The 11,012-nt window shown below is 36.0% G+C and overlaps 1 pseudogene; it reads right to left on the bottom strand.

Annotated features, from left to right (window-relative positions):
* Window positions 1-8,409: 8,409 nt before the first annotated feature.
* Window positions 8,410-10,001, bottom strand: LOC138830006 (rho GTPase-activating protein SYDE2 pseudogene; annotated as a pseudogene).
* Window positions 10,002-11,012: the final 1,011 nt, after the last annotated feature.

Genomic DNA, 11,012 nt, shown 5'->3' with positions numbered 1-11,012 from the left:
TTGAGTATTGTGTAAGAAGCAGGCAGAAGGGTTGTGCACAGATGACTTTAGAGCTTCAAAGAGTGATTTGATTTTATGTTGCCCAATGCTTGGCAAATAAGAGAGAGAAATATAACAACTGCAAGGAATGGCTATAGCACTCCTATTTATATTGTCCAGACACACAAAGGGAAGTACAAACCTTATAATGCATATTTTTGGAAGGTGGGTTTGAAAATAGCTATGGCAAGATGAAAAGGTGTACAAATTTTTGGGATATTAGAAATGGCAAGAAATACAACATTCTATAGACACTTTGGTATAAAAAAGGAGAAAGTTGCTACAAATATGGATTCGGGGTAGAGTGCTTGCCAAGCATTTATACTGTCCTGGGATCAATACATCAGTAACACATAAACAGAAAAATCCGGAAGTGGTGCTGTGGCTCAAGTGATAGAATGCTATTCTTGAGCAAAGGAAGATTTGGGATTGCCCCGTCCCTGAGGGAAAGCCCCAAGACTGGCAAAAAAAGAAGAGAAAGTAGGAATGTGTGTGAATATGATAAAGACTTAAATAATACTGAATATGTCTGGGAATTTGGGGTAATATTTGCTTTTATTGCTAGTATTGACATGTTAGTATTACTCTACATAGAGATTTCTAATTTTCTTTTAAGTAGTGAAAAGGGAACTGATGGTTATTTGACTCTTCACCAGATGTGGAGCAGTGCATGAAGTGTCCTGATCATCAGAATAGCCATAGCCTCCGAAGAGCTGAAAGTTTCCTGGCTTATGGAGAGCCCTTGGGGATGGCCTTGACTTACATGGCTCCATGTTTATGTACTTTCACAGCAGTTGTCCTTGGAGTCTTTGTGAAAAATCAGAACACCCCATTGTCAAGGCTAATAACCAGGCTTTCAGCTACCTCCTGCTCATTTCCCTCATCTTCTGTTTTCTCTGCCGTTTGCTGTTTATTGTTCCTCCCAACACAATCACCTGCATTCTACAGCAAATGACATTTGTAGTTGCATTCACTCCAGCAGTTTCTGCTCTAACTGTGGTTCTGGCCTACAAGATCACTTCTCTAGGGATAAAGATGAAGTGGCTTTTTCTATCAAGATCTTGTAACTTCATCATTCCCATCTGTACTCTGATCCAGGTTACTCCCTGTAGATTCTGACTAGGTACATTCCTCCCTTCCTTGACACAGATATACACTCGGAACAGCCATATTATCATTCTGTTTAACAAGGGATCCATCACTGCTTTCTACTGTGTCTTGGGTTACCTGGGCTCCCTGACCATTGCCAGCTTCACTGTGGCTTTCCTTGGCAGGAACCTTCCTGACTTCTTCAATGAAGCCAAGTGCCTGACTTTCAGCATACTGGTGTTCTCTAGAGTCTGACTCACATTCCTGAGCATCTACCACAATGCCAAGGGGAAAATCAAGGTGGCTGTAGCAGTTTTCTCCATCGTGGCTTCCAGTGCAGGGCTCCTGGGCAGCATTTTTGTCCCCAATCTCTACATAATCTTCTTAAGGCCATATAGAAATTTTCTGCATGGCTTCTGGGACAAAACACACACCAGGAAAAGTGAGCCCTCATGAGGAAACATACATGTTGGATCAAATGCATAGAAGTTTGAGAGTAAATTCTACATTTTTATTAGATATTAGTTTATATTAGTGGAATCAATTTAATGGCTTAGTAAGTCTTTCTCATTTCTCTAGAGATGGTATAGTCAAAAGTTGTAGCGAAAGCCAGGTAAATTTGTATTTCATTTTATATATTTTGGTTCTTTCTATTTACTCTGGTTTATCCAATTTTAGCCATTAGTATATTTTCTTTTTATCACATTTTATATATTGTAATATTTTTTATTTTATTGTAAAGATGTTGTACAGTGGGGTTACAGTTACATGAATAAGGCAATGAGTACATTTCTTGTCCAACATTTTACCTCCTCCTTTTTAATTCTCTCTTATAACTTCCCACTTACCCCCACTTTCTCACTCTTTCCCCCTCCTAAAGTTGTAAAATTAATTTCCAATAAATATATACTGTCTTGTGGATATCATTGTTGCAATGGATCAGCCTATGTCCTCAGCCTGTGTTTGCATTTGGTTATTCCCTCCAATTGTATAATTTCTTTGTTACTAATTTTCAAATTGGTTGTCGTAATCATTTGCATAAAAATATTTTTTTTTGTTGCCAGACATGGTTCTTGATTTTAAAGCCTGGGTAAATCCTTGGGTTTATTTATTTATTTATTTTAATTTATTTTTGCTCAAAGCTGGTGTTTTACACTTGAGCTACAGCTCCATTTTTGACTTTGTAGTTGTTAACTAGAAATAATATTCTCTTGACATTCTTACGCAGGTTAGCTTAAAACTCAGGTTAGCTTTAAATCAGGATCACCATTTCTCAGCTTCGTGTGTAGCTGAGTTTATAGATATTTTTCTAAATGTTAAAGTATATTATCTTTGTATTTGTACATCACTATTCTTAATCACAAGTTATTCATTTTTTCCTTTTTAAAAACGTGGTTTATATCTGTTCAATTGAGTTTATTTTGCTTCATAGTTGTATATTCCATTAACATATCTGATTTTTCCATATTCCTCAATCAGTTTTTTTTATCAGTCCCCATCATGTCTGATTTCATTCCCTCTCCCTATTCTTTCAATTCTTTTCTTCTTCCTTCTCCATCTCTGCTTTTTCTATATTGTATTTGATTTTATATCATAATATATTGGTCTTATGAAGTAATAGCTGAGAAAAGTAGAGATTCTAAGACATGGCTTTACAAGCTAATCTATTATTTTAGTCAGTTTAAAAATATTATCCCTGCAAAATTAATATGTTTTATCTGTCTCCATATACTTTTTCTTTTTATGTTATATCTGTTGATAAGAAGTAAATGTTACAATTCTAATAACTTTATAAGAAATGTTTTATTCATTATTAAAGAGTGAACTCTTAGGTTCTATACTATTTTTAAAGACATATGGTAACATATGTATATGCATTTCTGCTCTCTAATTTTGTTTATTGCACCTTTATTTTTTCTGATATTTGTATTCCTTTATGTGAAAATTTTTCTACTATCAAGTTCTTCTATAAAAGTTTTCACTTCAATATATCAATTTATATTTATAATGACATTTGATGTACTACAAGCATGATTATATAGTAAAAATGAACTTCCATTACTTTAGTTTTAATTTGGAATAATTGGCCAAAGAAAGCAACCCACATTGTGTTTATTTTCCTTGCAAAAGGAATGCTACTTACCAAATAATCCTAAATTATTAATTTTTTTATTGACATGAGAAAAATATCTTTGTTCCTTTTAATGTTCACATTTTATCTGTCTTTGTGATTTAAGAAATTTCTTCAATATAGTTGGAACTTTATTTGTGATTAAAACACTGATTACCCATTCAGTTAACACTTGTCACAACCTAAGAAGTCCCCCACAATTGATTATGCAGAAGAGAGAGTGCACTTCAGCTAAGAGGAAGGAGAATAAATTATCAAGTTTGAAAGAAAAAAGAGATAAGGGCTGATTGTTAAGACTTCCTTTCAATGTTGTGCAAACTTTGTAGTCAATTGCTGAGTGAGATTGTGGTGCTGACCTTGGTGATAGATGATATTCAAAGGATGAAATACACAATTTATATTAGGAGACATGAGGAGATGATCAGAGCTCTCAAACTGGTAGCAAATATCTGAGAATAGTACATATTAAATATACACATATAATATTTTATGTATGTATAGTGAGTATTCACTTATTGGGGCAGAAGTGTTGATGGTCTCAGCCCCTCACACCTCCTTAGGATGATGTTCCTAGGCTTTTGATCACCTTATCTTCATTTAAGGCAAAAAAAAGTGAAACTCTGTTGCCATCATGGGAAAATGATATCACACACTTTGGCTTTATAGTTCCTACTGGAAAGATACAGAAGGCCATATTATCATTCTCTCTCTCTCTCTCTCTCTCTCTCTCTCTCTCTCTCTCTCTCTCTCTCTCTCTCACACACACACACACACACACACACACACACACACACAAGCACTAAAAATAAAGATAACTCAAAGATGTAAAGAATTAAGATAAAAGACAATCCATTTTTACTGGTGATAGAAACAAGACTCAGTCAGAAATGGTAGCTTAGTTTAATCCAAGCTATACAGGATGCTGAATTCAGAAGTTGGGAGTTTCAGCCATCCCTGACAGGAAATCCATGAAACACAAATCTCGAGTTAATCACCAGAAAACCAATTTGTTAGAGTGCCAGCCTTGACCATAAAGAGATCAGGGACAGTATCTATGTCCAGAACTCAAGCTCAAGCTCCATAACCTCCTACGGGCAAAAAAACCTCATAAAAGCACTAAGCACTAAGTTATTTTATATGAAATCTCTAAATAGAAAATAGAAAATCAAATGTGCTTTGGAGGTCTGCTGAAGGCAGAAAGAAAACAAAATGAAAAACAGTCCAGGATGCTTGGGGGTACTTTTTAAAGACTCTAAAAAACTACAAGACCCACACACAGCTTAGTGAATGCTGGAATATACCCCGGTTATGGGCTGCAGAACTCCTGATATGGTTATTTTTAGATAATTATGTTACCTGTTTGTTAATAATCTGTTGTCAAAGAAAATCTTGCAAAGGACCACTACATAACCGCAGTTCTCTAAGTAAATATATGTCATCACATTAGCTTCTACTTGTCTAGTTCTTAAAAGAAGACCAATTACTCATAATATTTCCTATTAGACCAGGACCAGCTATAACACACTTAAAAAGATCTTTAGACAATTTAAGCAAGACACACAGTTTTTTTGTTTTTGTTTTCATTTTTTGCTGGTTCTGGGACTTGAACTCAAGTCTAAAGCACTCTCCCTGAGCCTCTGTGCTCAGTGCAAGTGCTCTACCACTTGAACCACAGTGCCAGTTCTTGCTTTTTCTGTTTATGAGGTACTGAAGAATTGAAACCAGGGTTTTATCGATACTAGGCAAGCACTCTAACACTAAGCCACATTCCCAGCCTGGCAAACAGTTTTGAGAGAATTTTCACTTCTCTTTAAAATCTGCTGCTCAAATGATGAATATTCCACATATAGTATATTTCCTAGAGGGTGGTTGTTGGAAATGAAAGGACACATTGTCTATTAGCTCTCTAGTCCACAAGAAAAAAAATGTAAACTTGTTCATCCACTTTGGAAAGTAGTATGGAGGTTCCTTAAAAGACTCCATATAGAGCTCCTCTGTAACCCAGCAATCCCACTTTGGGCATTTACCCAAATGATCACAAACAAGATCATACCAAAGCTAACAGCACAAGTATGTTTATTGCAGCATTATTTACCATAGCTAAGATATGGAACCAACCCAAATGTCCATCAGAAGATGAATGGATAAAGACAACGTCCTATATATACACAATGGAATTCTATGCCTCCATCAGAAAGAATGACATTGCCCCATTCGTTAGGAAATGGAGAGACTCAGAAAAAAATTATATTAAGTGAAGTAAGCCAGGCCCAAAGAAACATAGGTCCCATGGTTTCCCTTATTTGCAATAACTAGTATATGTCTGAGACAAGCAGAAATGGTCAGATAAGTTGATGTTAGGTGAAATAAACCCCAAGATAGGTATTCATATGTTTTTTTTCTTTCTTGCTATTGTTACTATTGTATTTATAAGATGATTTCTTTTTTGCTTTCTATGTTTCTCCCCTATGGTATAACCCCTGCTTTCATTGTATTTGATGTTGGTATAGTTTGTGGAGGGGAAGGGCAAAAACACCGTTTAAATAGGGATACAGGTGGACCCATTGCAACAATGAGAAGTACAAGTCCTTATATCGAAAAACGAACTTTACAACTTTGGCCGGGGCGTGGGGGAGGGAGGAGGAGATGGGAAGGGATGGGAAGGGGAAACAAAGGAGGAGGCAACAATGCTTGATAAGAAATGTACTCATTACCTTGCCATTGTAATTATGACCCCTTTGTACGGTATTTTCACAATAATAATAATAATAATAAACATGGAGTGAAGGCAACCTTTTAGCTGTATTACTCAAAAGTAAAGATGGTAAAAGCATAGTAGAATGGCTGTGGACAATGAAACAATACAATACAGCCATGTAATAATACATTAATCCATCACAACTACCTTATTAGGACTGAAATAAAGTAAAAATTAATCAAGTAAAATTAAGTTACTCAGAGTACTTATAACCTGAAAGTAAATACTACAATCTGACATACATCTTTTGAAGTACCTTAATACAAAACTTTTGGTCATTCTGTCACAGAAAATCAAAGAATATATTTTAAGAATCCTTGGACGAGAACTAAAAGTACCCTAAACAAATGTGACATTTCAAAAGTATGATTTTAATAGTCATAGTAAGAAATTATCATCTGTCAAATATTAACATAACTATTTTTTACAGAAAAAATAAAAATAAAATCTGCAAAACATACGACCCAATTTCAAAGCAAACTGTACATCATATGATTTGGAGAATTAGAGCTTTGAGAAACAAAGAACCCATTCTTTGTTGCTTAGAATATTTTGTTTAAAGAGATAACATGGATAAGCAGAGGCAGCAAGGCTCCTGGGCTTATTTGTGAGTGCTTTCAGCACTTTAAACAACATAAGATTCTAGAATATTCTGCTTAAGGTAACAGAGATGAACTTTAATACAATTCCCATCAAAAATAAAATAAGCACTCTCTTTAAAGTAATTCAGATGCTAGAAAATTCAATTTTGCATAAATACATTTCTTTAAGGAAAACACATCAAGTATAATATTAAAATAAGTGATTACTAATTAAAATCATTATAATAGCATGACACTAAAAGTTACAATTTTTAATACAATATTTATATTTCTGAAACAGTTCATTCAATATATACAGTATACAAGGCATACACAGACAAGGGAAGACAATAGACAGTCTCCTCATCAAACACCTAAAAGTACTTTTTTCTCATTATTTTCTCATGACAGACAACTGTCACATTCTTTTGATATTCTAAATTGATTCAAAAACCTTAAAAAGGTCCATATAAAAACACTTTTATCTTTGTAATAGTGATCTCAAACTAAATAACTAAATGTTCTGTTTACCAATGTATAATTGCATAGAAGTAGTTACATAAAATACATTATTAGGAAAGTAGTAAGCTAGTTTTTAATAGCTGCCATAACTACAAGTTGGTAAGTCAATTTTTATTAACTTTTAAATTATACATTCTGCAGGTATAACATTTTTAAAAATACATTCAACTTAATTTTTAAAATACTTTCTAAATTTACAATTTCAAACATTGCTATAATTTCTATAATAGCTAGCTTATAGATATACTTAGCCAAAATAAGTTAATTTTTAAAAATCAATAATATATTATGCTCACAAGATATTGTCTTTCAAATAAGTTGGAGTCATTATAAAGTCAATGTACTAAGCTTGCTACTACAAATAAATACATCACAAAACACAAGAAAATGCACAGACCAAATTTTAAACATCCAAGTCATTAGTGCAGAAAAAGGCACTTGATCCCTTATGGAGTTAGAAGATTTCAATTTAAATTGCAAATTTTCATAAGGGCTATCATGACTATTAATCAAAAAGAAAAATCTATTATTTCTACAGAGATGTTTCTACAGTGCTTCTATTCAAGGGTTTTGGGTAATTTCTCCTTTAACCTACATGCTCTTTCCCTGAAAGATATCTGCAAGTTAATAATTTTGGCTTGGTGACATATATACCTTAGAAAATGTGTGTGATTCTGTATTCAATCCCCCTTCTCTCAACTCTAATACATTATACATATGTGAACTTATAAATATATAGATTTTTAGGATTATAAAATATTTAATTTTAAGTTTAAATGTTAATACAGAATACATTAAGATTTGTATTTTACTTTTTGTTAATAAGGTTCTATTTATAAAGATGTTTTTTATAGAAGCATTTGCATTGCAAATAAAATATGACCAAATAATGTAGCAATGTACAAGATTTCTACTTCAAATCAGTCTGAGCAGCTCAATGTTCCTCTGAAAGAAACATCTTTCCCCAACAACACAGGAGTACTCATAGAAAATAAAACCTGAAGTAGCCAGTGACCTACCTTAACCTTCTAAGTGCATGTGATAGTTACCACCATAAAGCTGGCAAGGTTCCTTAAAATATCCCCAAATGTCCAAGTTAGCTTTACTTCTAGACATTTGGTAACAAAATTGGTCAAAATTATATGAATGGACAATGTTTCAAATTGAATCATATGAACTTATTAGACAGTAAATGAAGGCCTCTAGAGAAAAAAAAAACTTTTGAGAGGTATGAGAAAGAAAATGAAGACTAATTAGAAACTTTGACATTATTAAAAACCAAAGAAAAGTCAGTCTGAAACAGAACTCATATTAAGCTTGTTTTTGTTGAGCTCCTGCTTCAGGTTACCAATCAAAGTATCAATGCTTTCTTGTAGATCTTTGAGATTAACTTTTTAATTGACTGTAGATTCAATGGTCTGCATTGTCAAATATATCTGAAATGTTTACTCATTAGACATGGGAACTGGCTTTTCAATGATCATTTCTGCTGCATTAATTTTGTTATAATCTTCTCCATCCTCTATCTTCTGAAGGTACATCATCATTTAAAATTTCTTTTGTAGTTACAAAGTAGTTTTCTCCACAGCTGCTCCAATCTCCAGCATATGAATTGTAAAATGTTCTATCTGCTTTGGTCTGCTTTGGTCTAAGTATTCCTGATGAATCAGTAGTTTTAAATGTAAGGTTGTTCTTTCTTCCACCTCACATAAGTCAAAGAGGACAAGTGCTCTGGGAAAAAATTGTCTTTTGATTCATTGACAGTTAAACATTGTACTGGCCAAAGCTGGAGCAAGTAATGAAGAACTTCAAGATGTTTGTGTGTGTGTGTGTGTGTCTGTGTTTGTTTTGTTTTTAAATCCAAAGCATTTACAACTTCTTCAGAATCAGTGAAGTCTCTGTTGGTATGGGTAGAAATCTCTTGCCTCTGACTTAATAATACTGGTCTGAATCACACTGCTAAAATCTGGCAGGTCATCTTGTTCACCTCCTGGTAAGAAGTCATCAATTTTAGATGATCCAACAACATCTTTAGAGTTGTCTTCTTCACATCTGGCACATAATTCAACAGGCCAACAGTGTACTTAGAATCACTTGAGTCATTCTCACAACCATTTGCTGACATTTTCAAAGGACTTTTTATCATTGTATCTAACACAGCCTTACATAGTTCGTTGGATATCAGAGAAGGAAGTTCTCTTAAAATGTCCGTAAGAACCCTTGTTATTACATTTACATTTGGGTACCGGTTTTCACACAGACAAACAGTCTTACTATCATTTCCAAAAGCTTCTCCAAGTTCTTTTTTGACTATGGCTGAACCACATAATTGATATAGGCCTACTACCTGACAGCCTCTCTTTCAATTTCCATAATACCTTTCTGTATCAAGCCTACATTTTCTTTCTCTACATATTGAATGTCAACACCAAATATCACTGGTTCTTCATTCTTAACTATCCATGGAGAGAATTCTCCCCACTGTTCCATAAGAGTCACTTTTACATAAATAAAACCTCTAAGTTCAAGTTTGGCAATAAAATGGTGTGTCTTTGTCACTCTGAATAAGGTGGGAAGAACAAGAGTTCCATGACATTTGGAGAGATTGCCTGTGCTCTGGGACTTTGGGGACTGCCCTATGGGTATGACTCTTCTTTCCTAGAGACAGCAGTTGCCCATTGTACATCCACTTCTGCAGCTTCTTCACGGTCACAGCAGGTGGGTTGAGGAAGTGGGGGGGGTCCTTCTGAGGATCTCTACTGATGCACCTTACTGTTGACGACCCCTCAGGATTCCGGAAAAGGCGCCTCGAGGAGCAAATGGGGTCCTTGGAGTAAAGAGGCAGGATGGTGGCCGCAGTAGCCTGGCTGCATCCATCCATCCCACCTTCATGTGGGAGAGGCTTGTCTGGTTGCCAGCATGCTGCTGATCGAGGTGTTGCTTGGCAAATGCTGGAACAGAGGCAACTTGGCATCCACCTGAAGAGTCTTGAGGCCTCTGTTGCAGGATAGCTGCCTCCTCTGACTGCCTATCCTTAATTCCCTAGGAGGAGTCGAGGGCCGTGACACCTGCCATGAAGGTTGGTCGCTGGACCTCGCTCCCAGCCTCTCAGCATGGAGTGCTGCTGCCCTGGGGGCCTCCCTGAACCCCAAGGAGGCCACTTCTGCCATTGTTGCAGTGGCTGCCAGGAGCCCAAGCTTCCCAGTGCCATGGAGACCCTGCTTCTCCCGGAGTTTGGACAGAGTCCTCCTCAGAAGACCCGCCACTGCTCTGGGCCTCAGTGAAAGAGGATCAGACACACCCATCACAGGGGACCATGCAGTCAGACAGACACAGGAGAAAGATAATTATAAGGTTTATTAGAGGATCCATGTCTCCCCCAAGAGGGAGCACATGGCCTTTGTCCCCATCCAGGTAGGCGGATCTGGAGGAGAGGAAGTGAGGTAGATGGGAGTTCATGTGGGTTTGGGGCAGAAAGAAGGAGGGGCCAGGTGTATGGAGGAAACTACAGGAATGGGAGGGGGATCCGGTCTGGCCAGTGCTGAGGACCAAGTGTGAGCATAACAGTAATATTCCCTGGTCTGTTGTTTAATAAGAATAGCAGTTATGGACAGTAGTTTCTTCTGGATCTACTTCCTGCTGTCAAGGGACAAAGTAGTCAGGGGTCTCTGGAAGCATCTGTTTGACAGGTTGGTTGGTAAGGACCTCCTTTTTCTATGGCAATAGTTATCTAAAATGTAAGAGACAAGTAATAAAAGGCAAAATTGCTGTTAGCAGCACAAGAGAGGAATATGCCATGGAGAGATTGATTTCCAAAAAGAGCTGTCAAAGACCTGAAGTTGCCTTTTTTGTCTCCGATTGGAGACATAGAATGGTATGTGACTCCTGGCAT

The sequence above is a fragment of the Dipodomys merriami genome, unplaced genomic scaffold (genome assembly GCF_024711535.1).
Source record: "Dipodomys merriami isolate MVZ:Mamm:240054 unplaced genomic scaffold, mDipMer1.0.p SCAF_18, whole genome shotgun sequence".
In the NCBI taxonomy this organism is placed as follows: domain Eukaryota; kingdom Metazoa; phylum Chordata; class Mammalia; order Rodentia; family Heteromyidae; genus Dipodomys; species Dipodomys merriami.
Note: the sequence above shows the minus strand (reverse complement) of the source record. Positions and strands in the feature narration are given on the sequence as shown.